We start from the raw sequence: 11,617 nt of genomic DNA, 5'->3' as shown, positions 1-11,617 counted from the left end.
GGCCTACCTTCGCATTTACGAAGTCTGGGCCGCATTTGCGAGTTCGCATTTGTGAACCTGACTTCGCAAATGCGATATCTGCACCTGTGCAAATTATAACTTAGCCTAAAATTTCTCATTTTTCAAACCCTTTCAAAACCAAAACACTCTTGGGCGATATTTCAAAGACAAGCACTCTTCCAAATCGATTGTAAGTCATTTCTAACTCGTTTTCTTCAATCTTTAACATCTTTTCTTACGATTTCAACTCAAATCAAAGGTTTTCATGGGGGAAATTGGGTGTTTTGGGTAGAACCTAGGTTTTTCAAATTTTGGGGATTTGGACCTCGATTTGAGGTTCGATTTCAAAACGAATTATATATTTGGATTTGTGGGGGAATGGATAATCGGGTTTTATTCCGAACCTCCGGTTTTGACTATGTGGGCGGGGGCAATTTTTTACTTTTTGGGAAAAACTTTAGAAAACCTATTTTCATGCATCGGAATTGATTCATTTAGCATTTATTGATATAGTTAAGTAACTTGTGGCTAGATACGAGCGAATTGGTGGTGGAATCAAGAGGTAAAGCAATAGTTGAGACTTGAATTGTGTTCATGGCATCGAGGTAAGTGTTTGGTCTAACCTTAGCTTGAGGGATTAGGAGTTGTGTCCTATTTGCTATGTGTTATTTGTTGAGTACGACGTATAGGCATGGTGACGAGTATCTATACGTTGGTGTCAAGCATGCCCGTGAGTCTTATACTATGATTAATGTGACTCCGTTTGTATTGTTCCTGCCTTATGTGATGATTTCTATTGTTGAGCAAAGCTTGTAGAAGTAATAGTGGTATTTGAATATTGAAGAGCGTTGGCTCAAGTTGTATAATGAATTGTGGAAGTATAATTGGCAATTGAACCTTATAGAGCATTGGCTCAAGTTGTGAAGTAAGTTGTGAAGTAAATGTGAAAAGAGAAGAGGATTATTATATCATCTCCCTTGTCGGGATGTTGTTGCTTTTAATGCTATCTCCCTTGTCGGGATGTTAATGCCTTTGATATTGTTCCCTTGCCGGGATTTGATTGTTGAACTATTGTTCCCTTGTCTGGATTTTATTGTGACTTTATTTATTTCCTTGCCTTTATTGTTTGTGATTGGTTTGGGTGAGTAATCGCAGCAAACTCAACCTCACACAACGATAAGAAGAGCGGGCGCTAAGACTTTTACCCGAATAGTGGTATTTGGGTCAATTTCCACAGGGAGCTTGGGATGGAGTTGCTTATTTGCTCAGACTAGGAATGCGTGCTTGCTCCTAATTGTGCTTCCACAATTAGGAAGAGGAATGCGTGCTTGCTCCTAATTTATGCTAAAGAGAGATGTTCTAAGTTGTGATTAATATAGAGAAAAGCACTAGGGTCGCGGCATCACCTAGGTGGTTAACTAACGGGTAGAGACTACTAATAATAGAATGACATATTTGGTATCAATGTTATAACCGTTGCACAATTATACTCACTCTCACACCTCTCAGTAGAGAGAGCGATTTTGCCCAATTGACTCTCTCGAGACCAATTGGGTAGGCCAATTAGACCAAACAACTAGGGTTCAAGTAGGGTGATTACTCTCTCGAGGTTTAACCCGTTAATTGGGACTTCCATTTCTCATGGGTCCACCCCAATTCCTTGTTGGGCCAATTTTGGGGTCATAGACTCTCTTTCTCAAGAAGAGTCAAGACCCACTAAGCTAGAATCAATGTTTGCAACCAACAATCCTTAATTAAACCATAAAATTAACCCAAATAACAAACACCCAATATCAATCTATCATTAAGAAGCTACACCCATTAATTACCCACACTAGGGTTGAGCCACAACCCTAGCTAATGGGTTTAGCTAGACATAATTAAAGAAGAAAATGAAGAAATAGAAGATGAAACAACCATATTAATTAATTGCTAATGTTAAACTACAATAATCTATGATGAAACTAAGCTAAAAATGCCCAAGATAGGCCAAAACATAAGTCTCACGAGTGCACCAGCTATCAGATGTACAAAACTTCCCCTAAAAATGGTAAAATGTTCTATTTATAGTGGGCTGGAAAAACTGGACAAAAATGCCCCTGCGGGGTTAGTGCGGACCGCACAAAGTTGGCACGCGGCCGCACTGGGTTGCTTGACCTCTGAATCTTGCTCTCAGAAGATGGTGATGCGGACCGTACAAAGATGGAATGCGGCCGCATGAAGACTGGCGCGGACCACACAAAGTTGTTGTGCGGCCGCATGAACAATTTGGCAGCTTCTCTGAACTTTTTGGACGCGGACCGCATGACCATAGAGTGCAGCCGCATGGATAGGGACGCGGGTCGCATGAAGTGGGATGCGGCCGCGTGGTTTGCTTCTGGAATATGACACTCTCTGAACTTTTTGGACGTGACCGCGTAGCAAGATTGTGCGGCCGCATGAGTGAGGCGCGGGACGCATGAAGTGGGACGCGGCCGCATGAGCTTGACTTGTAGTTTCACAGTCTCTGAACTCCTATGGTGCGGCCGCATGACATGATGGTGCGGTCCGCACCAAGTTCTGAATGTCCTTACTTTAATGATCTTTGACACTTGAGCAGGTTTCACTCCGATTTGAGCCGATCTTTGATAATTTGTCACTTTATAGCTCAAACCTACAATCAAGCGCAATCTGTAAGCATTTTGGGACTTTTTTTGTAGCAAATTACACTCAAAGCGCAGGCAAGTATGGGTATAAAACATGTTAAAATCCTACATATCAACTCCCCCAAACTTAAACCTTTGCTTGTCATCAAGCAAACAAAACAAGACCCACCCTTCAAAGGCAACATCCAAGCAATTTTAGCTTATCCTAAAGTAACCTCAACAAGCATCAATTGGGACTAACAATTGCCCTCAATGCGAATGCATCATTAACACATTTAAACCTTGAAAACTTGTGGATCGAGTGTGACACAAGAGCATCAAGAGTTGACACATTTCATCAAAGAACTTTTCTCTATTGCTTTGGCCATTGTGGAACCAAAACTCACACATCCTCAACTCTCCCTAAGTGAACCTCACCTTTTAAAGTATTGACACACAAACCGAGGTTGATGGATTTTCACTCATCTCTCTCAAGGAAAGGCCACAAGTCCGGCTCTAAGTACCATATGCTTGCTCCTTATGTAGGTATCCACTAATGTAGGTTCCCTTCAACTCAAAATCATGTAGGGCTTTTGTGAAGTCATTGTGAAGGCTTTTGGGGTAAGGGTAGGACATATTTTTGTTCAAGTGGGTTCAATCTTCCCTTAAGCACTTCTTTTGATTCATTTTGGCACACTTTCTTGACTCATTTGAGTATTCACTTCTTTTTCAAGGGGTTAGAGAGACACATTGTCACCCTTTCTTATGCAATTCAACACATTTCTCCTTTTTCTACTTTTTCCACACCCTTTTTCACTTTTGTTTTCTTTGAATCCCCTTTTTGACCTTATTCAATTAGGTCTTTCTTTTTGTTTCTCTTTTTTTTTGTCATTACCTTTCTTTTCTTTTTGCTTTTGTACCTTTTACCATATTGTTTCCTTTCTTGTCTCCCCCAAACTTAGATATTTTCCATCTACTCAAGGGAAGATTTGGGTGCCAAGAGAGGATATCATTAAGAACGGGTATAGGCTTGTAGCTTTGGTTCTTGAAATAAGAAGGTTCAAAGCTCAAAAGGGTTAACTAGGGATCATTTCATTGGTAGGTCATGGAATTGTTCAATCTTAGCATTTTGGATCAAGGAGAGCCTACAATCACTTCTCAAGCCAAATTTCACCTAAGATTTCGCCTCAACAAACATTCGGGGCAAGTTCTAGACCATCGACTCGGGACTTGGACTCGCAAATCGAATTCTCACCACACACTCTCAAGGATTGCTAAAGATATCGAGTCGAGGGCCCACAACGACCTTAGTTATGATTCAAGTGCACAATGGTCCAATACGACCACATGATGACTGTTTGGTCAACACAAGAGTCTCAAGGCCACGACTTTCACCATCCTAAGCACAACATTATGTCTTTGACCATGGGATCAAAGGCAAATGTGTTAGGCCCAAGTGAAGCTTTGCCTGAGGTACCTTTGACTGCAAAACTTGAAAATCAAAAAAAAAGAAAAAAAATCAAAAACGGACTCAAACCCTTAAGAAGGTTGTCACGCTATCTCTCATTGGGAAGAGCCACCCGGTTCGCACAACACTCTACCCTTGGAAAGAACCACGACATTAAGAAAATCAAGGGCTTATTGCAAACGCCAACACAAAACAAAAATGTTACGAGCCTGCTATGAAACTTAAAACGAAAAATAAGCATATAAACAGAGAAAGGATACAGAGTGGCTCCTCAAGCCTGATCCGTCTTCATGGGCTGATCAGTGGTCCCCTGGTCCTCTATACTGGCGGGAACCTCAGGCTGGTTCCCGGCCTGCTGCTGCTTTGCTGCTGGGACAGGGGCCGGGTCATGGACCGACTGAACATCTGGTGGAGCACTGAAAGTATCCTCCTGAACCTGTGCTACCTCTATCACAACACCCTCAGTGCTAGGAAGCTTCCTCTTCTTCCTTGGGTGCCTAGGCTCCTCCTCCTATTGTGGCTCCGATACAACTACTGCTGGTGGAGGTGCAGACTCATCAAAGAACAAGTCTAAAGGCAGCTGGTCTGCCTTTAGCTTGTCAACCTCAGCTCGGAGCTCCTTCACCTCTTCCTTAGATGCCCGGGATTTTCTCATCTTCTTGTGTTCTCTGGCAAGCTCCTTTAGAGCTTTGCCCTGTGCATCAACTGCCTTTGTCAAGGCAGCCTGAGTAGCCAAAATCTTCTCCTGGTTGGCCAGGAGTGTCTTCAATGTCTCCTCAATGAACTGAGGAATCTCAACGGTGGCTGGAACAGACTGGGCCGCAACTGTGGTTGCCAAAGTGGACAACTTGGATGTTGAGACTGACATCCAGTTGTTCAAACTAGCCAATGTCTTTGCTAACTACTGGGCCGTGAGGGGGTTGGATTTGGATGTGGGAACCACTGGGCCAGTTGAAGAACTGGGACCTGCAGAGGAGGATGGGATGTCCGTAACAGTAGTGGCAGCAGGAGTAAGTGGCTCAATAGAAGCCTCTACCGCAACTGGCTCCTTAGACTGACCAGTCGGGGCAGAGGTGGATGCTTTTCCCTTCTTATCCCCCTTTGGGTTGTCCAACCCCTAAATATTAAACCATGAGAATGGGTACACCGGCCGGACTCCAACATCGAAAGGGTATTTTTTCACCTTTGCATCTTCAAAGAACATTGTTAGGGTGTTCGGGTAGGGGTAGTTTCTGTCCGTATCAATGCCAATGGATGTGATCACACTGTACATAACATTCCCCACATTTATGGGGAAACCTGCCATGATGGATGCAATGAGAACCGCTCGGGCGATTGGAATGGTCTAGTCATGGGACGAAGGGTCCAACCTGTTGTTTACAAAATTTAACCATCCTCTCGCCTCAAAATTGAGGTCCTTTCGCAGTATTTTCTTCCCCACCTGAATCCACTCCGGAATAGTACCCGGCTGAGCTAAGAACTGTGCCACCCAAGGACGAGCTTCCTCTTTCAATGCTAACTTCTCTCTGTACTGAGAGTCATCCTCGTCATTGAAACCCAAATACTCGTTCAACGCCTTTTCCAAGAACACTATCTTCTTATCCCGCACTTTGGTTGTAATTGACCCTTCTTTTGTGTGGGCCACATTGCTGTAGAATTCTTTCACCATATGTTCATTTGCATCGACCAGCTCATCTTTAAAGAAATCCCACCCCACTCTAGTAAGAAATTGTTCATTGACTCGGGGAAGGTAGGGTAACAAATCCCGGGTGACTATTCTTCTTTCTGGAATCACCTTCTTCTTGGGCCACACTTCCCGGAATATATGAAAGGCCACCTCGCTGACAAATATGTCCTGCCATACAACTGGGTTTCTAGTTCTTTCAATTCCCCCAACTCTAAGTACCCCAATGTCCGGGACCTGCTTATCACTCTTGTTTTTATCTTCTGCACCCTCCCCGTATTTTGAAGCTGTGGGGGAGGTGGAGTATTTGGCACTGCTTACTTCTGAGCCCTCAGACGACTCAGGTTGTATAACAGTTGGAGCTTTAGCTGGACCTGCGGGGGCTTTCCTCGAATCAGTTGAGACATCCTGGGAGGGGAGGTACTCACTCCCCGACTGCTCCTCATCACACACCACCTGCTTTCTTGTTTTTAGTTTTGATTGGGAGTGAGTTTCTTCAATTTTGCTTTACCTCCCCGGGAGGGGTCATTTCCTCGTCCGGGTTGTTTAGCTCCACGCCCTCGTTGTTTAACCATTTTCTGCACACAAATAATTCTAACATTGTTAGTTCAGGCAATTGCAGAGTTTCAGTACAGAGTAGAAACACAGATAGGGAACAGATGATAGCAGTGCGGACCGCACAAACAAGGCATGCGGACCGCACTGACCAAGTTAGGAAATGAACCCTCTCTGATTAGGAACTATGCGGACCGCATGAACGGGGGTTGGGGCCGCGTGGGGGCCAATGCGGTCCGCACAAACTGGTCATGTGGCCGCATTAGCCATACTATTAAAAACCGGTGCCCTCTAAACCTCACCCATGCGGACCACGCAAACATGGGATGTGGCCGCGTGGGGCATGGCGCGGACCTCACAAACTGGGCATGCGGCCGCGCTGGGATAATCAACCTTTAGGTTCAAGGTTTACGCGGACTGCGTAGCAGAATGATGCGGCCGCGTAAAAGGCATGCAGACCGCATAATTAGTGGGTGCGGCCGCACTGGGCTTTAATTACAAGGGCAATTAGGGTTTTACAAAAAAACTCAAGTCTTTTACGTTTTAGCATCCTACTTTGTCCCTACTCATTTATAACATGCCCATCATTTCAAAGAACAACAAGAACAATATAAAACAATTCTAATCATGAAACGACAAAGAACAAAAAAAAAAGAAAAACGAAGAAGTTATGACTAGGAGAACATGTATAAAGTTTAAATTAATACTAAGTAAAGACTAATGTGAGAGATATGTTACCGGGAAAGCGAAGAAATGCTCTTGATATTAACACTAAGAGGGGTCTCTGAATGTGAACAGTAATTTTTAGGGCTCAGGGGTTAATTTTGGCGAAAAGTTCTACTGAAGATCCTAATGGTCTATTTATAGAAAACACAGTGGGGCCCATCACTTACCATCCAGTGCGGCCGCATAAACACGACCGCGGGCCGCACTGGAACTTTACCATTTACCTGTAGCTGCAATGAAGGTGCGCGGACCGCATGAGATGGGCTGCGGCCGCATGAGAACCACGCGGGCCGCACAAAGTGGGACGCGGCCGCGTGAACACAATTCAGAGACTTGGCAATATTTTCTTTGGCCGGTGCGAACCGCACAAAGTGGGATTGCGGCCGCACGGTCACTGTTCAGAGACTGTGCACTTTTTGCACAGTTGTTTTGCACTGGTTCAATCACAATTCCTATAACATCTCACAAACCATTAGCTCAAAAATCCTAATCTACAACAGAAATAAAAAAAAAAAAAGACATGGGTTGCCTCCCAAGAAGCGCCTGATTTAACGTCGCGGCACGACGCATGTTACCATCAAAGTCACTTCAAATGAATGAGTGCCACCATGGGGGTGTCATCAAACTTTCCCAAGTAATGCTTAACACGATGCCCATTGACCCGGAAAACTTCACCATTTTTGTTTTTGAGATCAATAGCTCCAAATGGGGTTACACTAACAACTTCAAATGGACCACTCCACTTAGATTAAGCTTTCCCTGGAATAACCTCAACCGGGAGTTGAAAAGAAGGACCATGTCACCAACTTTGAATTCCTTCCCTCGGCCATACTTATCGTGAAGGTACTTCATCTTATCCTTGTACAAGGACGTGCTGGAGTAGGCATGAAATCTAAACTCGTCTAGCTCATTGAGTTGCTCAACCCGGAGATTCGCAGCGACATCCCATTCTAAGTTCAATTTTCTCAAGGCCCACATTGCCTTATGCTCCAATTCCACCGAAAGATGATAAGCTTTCCCAAACACCAACCGGTACGGAGACATACCAATCGGGGTCTTGTAAGCTGTCCGACAGGCCCAAAGAGCATCATCTAGTTTCTTCGACCAATCGGTCCTATTGGCATTGACAGTTTTGGACAAAATACTCTTGATCTCTCGGTTGGAAACCTCAACTTGGCCACTCGCTTGAGGATGATAAGGAGTGGTCACCTTGTGATTTACACCATACTTGGAAAGCAATGAATCAAAAGCCCGGTTGCAAAAATGAGAACCACCATCACTAATGATAGCACGTGAAGTGTCAAACCTTGTGAAGATACTCTTTTTCAAGAACGCCACCACACTTCGAGCTTCATTGTTGGGGAAAGCGATGGCTTCGACCCATTTCGACACATAATCAACCGCTACCAAGATATAGGTGTTCCCACAAGAACTCACGAATGGCCCCATAAAGTCGATACCCCACACATAAAAAATGTACACGTCTATAATTGTGTTGAGAGGCATCTCATCCTTTTTAGAAATCCCACCGGCTCGTTGGCATTCATCACATCTCTTGGCAAAATCACTGGCATCTTTAAACAAGGACTTCCAATAGAAACCGCAACTAAGCACCTTAGAAGCCGTCCTCACCCCGCCATGATGGCCACCATAGGGAGAGGAATGATAAGCCTCCAAAATACTCAATTGTTCTTCTTCCGGGACACATCGGCGAATCACACCATCGGTGCAAATCTTGAACAAATATGTCTCATCCCAATAATAATCCAAACTATCCCGCTTGAGCTTCTTCCTTTGGTTAGAAGAGAGCTCATACGGGATTATACCGGTCACAAGATAATTTGCCACATCGGCAAACCACGGCATATCATGCATAGATACCGCAAGGAGTTGTTCATCCGGGAACGCATCATTGATCTCAAGGCCGTCAGAAGGCCTCCCCTCTTCCTCCAAACAGGACAAGTGGTCTGCCATTTGATTTTCACTTCCTTTCCGGTCCACAATTTCTAGATCAAACTCTTGAAGAAGTAGCACCCATCTCATCAACCTTGCTTTTGAATCTTTCTTGGTCATCAAATACCTAAGGGCAGCATGATAGGTATGGATAATCACTTTGTCCCCCATGAGGTATGGTCGGAACTTTTCCATGGCAAACACAATAGCTAGCAACTCCTTCTCGGTGACTGTATAATTTCTTTGAGCTTCATTCATCGTCTTGCTTGAGTAGTACACTGGATGGAACATCTTGTTGATCCTTTGGCCCAAAACCGCCTCTACAGCAACATCACTAGCGTCGCACATGAGCTCAAATGGCAAGCTCCAATTGGGCGCGGTAATGATAGGGGTAGTTGTCAACTTGTCTTTTAGAAGCTCGAACGCCTCCATGCATTTCTCAGCAAAGACAAACTTGGCCTCCTTCTCTAACAACTTGCACAACGGTTTAACTACCTTAGAGAAATCTTTGATGAACCTTCGGTAGAAACCCGCGTGCCCCAAAAAGCTCCTCACCCCTTTGACAGAAGTAGGGGGAGGTAACCTTGAAATGACTTCAATCTTGGCTTTGTCAACTTCAATACCTCTCTTCAAAATCTTATGACCCAATACAATACCCTCTTCTACCATAAAATGACATTTTTCCCAATTGAGAACTAGGTTTGTATCTTCACATCGGGCCAACACACGATCCAAATTTGTCAAGCATTCTTCAAAGGAGTCCCCCACCACGCTAAAATCATCCATAAAGACCTCCAATATATCTTCCACCATGTCGGTGAAAATTGCCATCATACATCGTTGAAAGGTCGCTGGGGCATTACACAATCCAAACGACATCCTCGAAAATGCGAATGTACCGTAGGGACAAGTAAAGGTCGTCTTTTCCTGATCTTCCGGGGCGATGAGAATCTGATTGTACCCCGAATACCCATCTAAAAAGCAATAGAACGACCGACCCGCAAGACGATCAAGCATTTGGTCGAGGAACGATCTCTTGAACATCAAAGGAGACTCAATGAGGCCATGCAAGAGGTGGTCAAAGAGGAAGTCATCAAGTGGCTTGACGCCGGTGTGGTGTATCCAATTTCTGACAGTTCGTGGACTTCTCCGGTATAATGTGTGCCAAAGAAGGGAGGAATGACGGTGGTCACTAATGACAACAATGAACTTATTCTGACTCGTACTGTGACGGGTTGGAGGGTATGCATGGACTACCGGAAGTTGAATAAGGTGACTAGAAAGGATCATTTCCCGTTGCCGTTCTTGGACTAAATGCTTGATCGTCTTGTGGGCCGGGCTTTCTATTGTTTTCTGGATGGGTATTCAGGCTATAACCAAATTCTCATTGCCCCGGAAGACCAAGAAAAGACAACCTTCACATGTCTTTATGGCACATTCGCCGTCTCTCGAATGACATTTGGATTATGTAATGCACCGGCAACCTTCCAACAATGTATGATGGCAATCTTCACCGGCATGGTGGAGGACATATTGGAGGTCTTCATGGATGATTTTAGTGTGGTTGGGGACTCATTTGGTGATTGCTTGCGAAACTTGGATCGTGTGTTGGCCCGATGCAAAAACACAAACTTCGTTCTCAATTGGGAGAAATGCCATTTTATGGTAGAAGAAGGAATTATGTTGGGTCACAAAATTTCAAAAAGAGGGATTGAGGTTGATAAGGCGAAAATTGAGGTTATCTCAAGGCTCCCTCCCCCTACTTCCGTCAAAGGGGTGAGGAGTTTTCTTGGACACGCCAGTTTTTCACCGAAGATTCATCAAAGACTTCTCTAAGGTAGTTAACCCGTTGTGTAAATTGCTAGAGAAAGATGCAAAATATGTGTTCGATGAGAAATGTATGGAGGCTTTCGAGCTTCTAAAGCACAAGTTGACGACTACCCCCATCATTACCCTACCAAATTGGAGCTTGCCCTTTGAGCTCATGTGCGATGCTAGTGATGTTGCGGTGGGGGCAGTCTTGGGCCAAAGAATCAACAAAATGTTCCATCCGGTGTACTACGCAAGTAAGACAATGAATGAAGCTCAAAGGAAATACACGGTCACCGACAAGGAATTGATTGCCATTGTTTTTGCCATGGAGAAGTTTCGCCCATACCTTATGGGGGCCAAAGTGATTATTCATACCGATCACGCCGCCCTTAGGTACTTGATGATGAAGAAAGACTCGAAAGCGAGGTTAATGAGATGGGTGCTTCTTCTTCAGGAATTTGATTTGGAGATTGTTGATAGAAAGGGTAGTGAAAATCAAGTGGCGGACCACTTGTCTCGATTGGAGGAGGAAGGGAGGCCTTTGGACGGCCTTGAGATAAATGATGCTTTTCCGGATGAACAACTCCTCTCGGTCTCAATGCTAGACATGCCATGGTTTGCCGACATTGCCAATTATCTTATTACCGGTGTGATTCCATATGAGCTCTCTTTTAACCAAAGGAAGAAGCTCAAGTGGGATTGTTTGGACTACTATTAGGATGAGCTGTATCTTTTCAAAATTTGCACCGATGGTGTAATTCGCCGGTGTGTTCCCGAAGAAGAGCAATTGAGTAT

The sequence above is a fragment of the Nicotiana tabacum genome, chromosome 20 (assembly GCF_000715075.1).
Source record: "Nicotiana tabacum cultivar K326 chromosome 20, ASM71507v2, whole genome shotgun sequence".
Taxonomy (NCBI): Eukaryota; Viridiplantae; Streptophyta; class Magnoliopsida; order Solanales; family Solanaceae; genus Nicotiana; species Nicotiana tabacum.
Note: the sequence above shows the minus strand (reverse complement) of the source record.